Consider the following 6079-nt stretch of genomic DNA (forward strand, 5'->3'; position numbering starts at 1 on the left):
AGACAGGCCCCATCTCCTGCCCGCTGTCCCAGTCCAGTCAATGGTTGCCCCACCCAGCCTCAGCTCCCGGCTCTAAAAAAAAAAAAACCAAAACAAAATAACAAACCTCCCCACCCCCCGGCTCACCTGCTCCTGCCAGGCGGGGAGGAGGTGTGATTTCCTGCTGCCCCCCACTGGCCCACACTGCATGGGGGGCTCTGACATGAGCTGCCAAATGCCCCAACAGCTGCTGCAGCAGCTGGTGAGTGGGTTTTTCTTTGTTTGTTTTTTTTTAAAAGAACTGGGAGCTGGGGCAGGCAGGACAGCCATGTGGGGATGGGATGGGAAAGCAGTCAGGTGGTGCTCAGGGGGATTGGGGGAGCAGGCAGGGGATGGGGCCTGGCAGGGGTCCCCCCATGGTCCCCTCCCTCCTTTCAGCCCCCCACCCCCCCACTTACCAGCATGGAGTTCAGGTCCAGCTCCCTGCGGTGGTGAGCACGGACTGCCTGAATTTCCAAAGCTCTCTGAATCTTTTCTGAATCGATTCAGAGAGCTTTGAATCAATTCAGACCTTTCTGTTAGTCTCCTGATTTGATTTGGATTCAGAGATTCAGCTGCCAAATTGAGCCAAATCTCCTCTGAATGGAATCAGTACCCAAAACTTCTCACAGTCCTAGATGGTATCAAATGTAGAGGTGGTGTGAAGCTGTAGCCATTGGTTTCTGGGTACGGTATTGAAGGGGCTGAGAGTATGGAGCTGGAATTCAGTGCAGGGGTGAAGATTGAGCGCAGGAGGGTAAACGTATATTTTTAATAGGAACCTGGAGACAAGATATTACAGCTGCATTTTGACATTTTTGAGGCTGTTCTTCATGTTTATCTGTTAGCATCATTACTCTTCTCTGCTGGGGAAAGCCTATCTTGTTTGTTAGGTATCTGGAAGATGACAAAGTATCATATATTGCATCAGCTGTTAGCTGGGTTTGGCAAACCAGACTCTGAATGTTAAGTGAAACCACAGAATACCCCTTTTCTTTGACCAAATACAGTTAACGTTTTTCAGTTAACTGATTGAACATGATGCTCCCTGTTTACTGATAAATGGGGACCTACTTAATTCACAGTTTCACAGAAACTGCAAAATCTTCAGTTGTCCATGACATCAACTTTAAAAAAAACAAAACAAAAATAATTAAAAATAAAATGCTGGCTCCCCAGTGGGAGACAACAGTCCTTGCTGCCTCGCAGCCTGCCAGGGAAGGGAAGGCAGTGGCTGAAGGGCAGCTAGTAGCCACCCCTCCGCCCTCCTGTCCCTCCACGGGGCCTGTCCACCAATCAGTGGAAGGGGGAGGGACCAATAGAAAATGCCCACAAAATTGGCTCTTCAGGCTATGACCAAGCTGCAAAAATTGCTTTGTCTGGCCATGAATTAAGTAGGCCCCTACTGATGAAATAATCCTCAGAACCTGTTATCTCCCATGCTAGGTCTATGTGCGAACTCTAGCTTGTCATAAGCCAGGAAGAGGAAAATGGATTTCATACCCAAAAAGCACAGCTAGCCCAGAAAATTGTTAAATTGTTAAATAATTATAATTTCTCTGTGGTGTTACATATTTGTGCAGGTGAATCTGCCTAACCTGGCGTGCTTGAAGCAAGATTTTCAGTTGGGTCTTGTAAACCTAGGGCTTTCTTTGAAACACTAAAGGGCACATGAACGTTAATGCTCTGGCTCCAAACATGAGGAGCCTTTAGGGGGATTTTCTTTGTGTTGTGTATAAAGAAAAGCATCCTTGACACTGAGCAGGGAGCAGATTTCATCCATATTACTCCAAAGACCTAGCAAGGTTTATTGTACTGTTGCATTGCTGTACTGCAAAGTCTTGATTTTAACAGAGAGCCTTTATTTTTCTATAGATTCATATAGCTTTATCACATAGTGTGAATCCTCCTTTTTTCATCCTATTACTCCTTTTTACACTTACAGATGCCTATTTGCATATAAATGTGTAGCTAATAACCTATGTAGTCAAATATCTTTGTTTTATAAATTTGATATGGGAAACTGTATTTTCATTTGTATATTTAGCATATGAACATCGGACCTGTGTGAGATGCTGCAGTGATCAGAATAATAACCCGTCATACATCTATTTAAAGCAAATCATGCTGCAAAATGACTAGTTGTATAGAACTCTATTCAGCAGAAATTGTACTACAGAGGACACTGCTCAAGCATGCCAGTGTGAGCTATTCAGCAGGAAACCTAGCCAAGATATCTAGCCATTTTGGACAAGATTTGGAAAGTTTGCTGATAGAGAGTTGATAGAAGGTGCAAAATATCTAAATTACTTTTTCCAAAGCCCCTGTAAGCTCTCTTTTTAGAAGAATAGAAAATAAAGCTGGAAGGGCTGTCAGGAGCCCATCTAGCCCAAGCCCTTGCTGAAAGCAGGATCATCCCTGTCTAGATTGTTCCAGATAAGTGTTTATCTAACCTATTTTTAAAAAACTTCCTGTGTTAAGGATTCCATAGTCTCTGTAGGTAGTCTGTTTCAATACTTACCCCTCCACATAGTGAGAAAATTATTTCTCATATTCAGTCTAAATTTCCCTCATTGCAATTTAAGTTGGTTTTACTTGTCCTGTTCCTGGTGGTAACAAAGTAGTCTATCTATAATAGTAATGTATAACTATCTCCTTTATAACCATACTTCTTCATGTACCGGAAGATTGTTATCAAGTCCCGCCTTAGTTTTCTCCAGGCTAAATAATCATAGTTCTTCCAACCTTTTCTCATAAATCGTGTTTCCTAGACCTCTAATCCTTTTTATTTCTCTCCACTGGGCTCTAATTTACTCATGCCTTTCCTGAAACATGGTGCCCAAAACTGGACACAGTGCTCCAGGCGAGAACTCACTAGTGCTGAATAGGGCAGAAGATTCCTTTCCCTTAACTTACACACTACACTCCTGTTAAAACAACCCAGAATGCTCTTGGCCTTTTTTGTAACAAGAGAACACTTACCACACCAGAACAACTGATGGTCCATTCCCCAGTCATTTTGTTTTGTTTGTTCCCTGTGTGTTTTATCCATCTGAAGTACAGGACTTATTGAATTTTATTTGATAAATTTTGAACCATTTTCCCAGCTTATCAAGGCCATTCTAAATTCTAGTCCAATCCTCCAAAAAGTCTTCAACTACACCTAGATTGGTGTCATTTGCAGACGTGCTGTGTACTCAGTCCCGTCCTCAAAATCATCAATGAAGACATGAAAGTGTACTGGAGCCCAAATGGACCCCTGGAGCATTCAACCCAATAGTTTTTGCCAATTAGACATTGAGCCATCAATGGCAGTTCTTTGAGCAGGATGATTTAGCCAGTTATCTACCTTATGGTATTTTTGCCTAAACCAGGGGTTTTCAGCCTTTTTTAATAAGTATACCCCCAGAAGCTGGATGCGGAGCAGGGAGGTAGGGAGTGGCAAGCGGCCAGATATGGAGTGGCGGCAGTGCAGGGTGGTGGGTGGCGGCAGGTGCCTTGTGAAAGCTTCCCCCCCTCCCCCCTGTGTCCGGCTGGCCATGCGGCACCTGTGTGGCTCGCAGAGGGGCACCACTGCCCTTGCCCCCCTCTCCCGGCCCTGCTCCTGGGAGGCAACAGCACGGGGTGGTGAGTGGTGGCACTGTGTCCCTGCCCACCCATACATACCCACTAGGGGCTTCCCAAGTACCCCCGGCAACTGGACAAGCCCTGGCCTAGACTGTATTTCCTTAGCTTCCTAATATTGAAAGCCTTGCTAAAGTCAAGGTATATCACACCCACTACTTTCCTCCCTTCCATAGAACCTGTCACCTTGTTATAGAAGGAAATGAGGTTTGTCACACATGATGATTTTTGATAATTCCATGTTGACCGCTCACTTGATTTGTCACTTCAAAAAACTGGCTTTCTGAGCCATAGGCAAATTGGGATTTAAGAGAGCAGTTTTCATTTGGACTTCTCTGGAAAAACTGTGGAGCCTATGCCAAGCTGTTGAAAATCCTATGACGTTTTAGAAATGCATTTATACATATTTATTTGTCATTTCTGAAACTTGTGTTTCCTTAAAACTCCCCTAAAGGCTGTTTGGAAGGTGTCCCTTAAGACTCTGGGAGTAGCTCACAGCCTGAGCAGGAATATTCTTTTAAATTGCTCATTGTGAGCCACAAACAGCACCATAGGTAGCTAATTTCTCCTTATAGACACTGGAGGAGGGAAAAAAAGATCACATAAGCAGAAACTGATTGAAAATCTTGATTTATTCTTATGAGAGGAGAGCAACAGTATTTTTTTAAGCTGGCATTAGGTGTATGTGGGTGCATAGTACATGAACAATTATATCTCTTTTTTCTGTCTGGCACCTGCAAGCTTTTGAATAGCATTGTAGACTGTCATTGTGTATTTTGAAAGAGAGGGTGAAATTGTTTCTTGTACAGGTGTAAAATAACTCTAAATCTCCTTGCTATTCCAGTTAAGCTTTGACAAACTAGTGTGAAGAGCAGATCTGAAAAGCGTCACTGGCCTAGAAAACTCAAAGTTAAGGCTCTGTTTCCATTCCTTTCTTCTCTGTTGCTTTCAAATTTGAGGGGTCACTATCTGGACAATTTTACTTCCTATTTCCTCTTTTATTTCTTATTCTCCCTTTTTCCCTTCAACTACCCAGTTTAAGTTGTACATACTTCTCTATTTTCTTTGTACCGTATGATGTCAATATTTCTATAGTTAAAGTAGAAGTTCAGGCAGACGTTTATGTGCATGAGATCCTTCTGCAGTGACTGGATTTATTTGAATCCAAGGTGAGGTTAGGATTACCATATTTCCAGTATCAAAGAAGAGAACACTTGTGGGGGCAGGCGGGGGGGCGAGGTGGGACAAGGAGGAAAGGTTATATGATTGTGTGTGTTGGGGGGTAGGTGATACACCCATGCCCTGCCTCTGCTTCTCACTCCTAAGCCAAAGCCCCCCAGCCCTGCTGCTGCCTCTTACTCCTGACTGACTATATCCTGCACTTCAGCCCTGCCAGTGACCTGCATGCCCAACCTGCCAACCCTGCAAGTGCTCTTCATGCCTAACCTAGGGCTTCTATCACCCACTCCCAGCCCTGCTGGTGCCCTGCAGACCCACAGCCCCTGCTTTTCCCCAGTCCTTCTAGTGCCTCTCACTCCCAACCCATAGCCCCCAGACCTGCTGCCCATACAGCTCATATGCATGAGCTGTCTCCCTCTCCATCTCCCTTTTACCTGTGAGCAGCTGTTGGGGCCCGTGTGCAGAGCACGATTCCCCCAACAACCAGTCACCTTGCCCTGCTGCCCCAAGCAGCCAAGCTGAAACTTCCCAGACAGCCAGAGCAAAAACCTGGACATTTGCTTGCGCAGCATGGGGGGTGGGGAAGAGGTGGGGGAGCCTTGTCTTGGATTTGAGTACCAGCCTGGGACAGGCATCGTCTCAGCTCCAGGTTTGTGCCCGAGCTTGGGGCTAAAGCCAGAGCTGAGCCACCACCTGTCTTAAGGTGGAATGGCTCATATGATGTGGGAGGGGACATGCAGGTAGTGGGGGGTTGCAGATTGGCAGGGACTGGCACAGGCATGAGGGGTAAAGACCAGGGGGTGGAGAGCAGGTATTGGGGGCAGGCACAAATAAAGAGTGGCAGGTAGCAGGGGGTGCATATGGTGGGGGCCTGGTACAAGGGGACAGGCACAGGCATAGGGAGAGAACGGGCAGGGGTCTGACCCCTCACTCCCTGCCACTGCTTTCCCCACCATTGTAATGGGAGGGATGAATTTAAGATGACCTTCTATTAATTTGAATCTATACATGGAAAATTATACCATTTGTTATAATTCTGATATTATAAAAGCCTTAATCTGTGTGTCTGTCTGTCCGTAATGGCTTTATTCACGCTCTGATTGGCTGACAAACAGCTAATCAGAGTGTGAAGAAGCGTTCCGACAAATGGCAGTGCGCTGTCATGATAGTGGGATACAGGGGACAGGGGTGAGGCCAACACAGCTGGCCTTGCCCCCTGTCCTGCTCCCTGGAGGCAGCAGCAACAAAGCGGATGGAG

Source organism: Gavialis gangeticus, unplaced genomic scaffold, assembly GCF_001723915.1.
Source record: "Gavialis gangeticus isolate Ggan-Ray unplaced genomic scaffold, GavGan_comp1, whole genome shotgun sequence".
NCBI lineage: Eukaryota > Metazoa > Chordata > Crocodylia > Gavialidae > Gavialis > Gavialis gangeticus.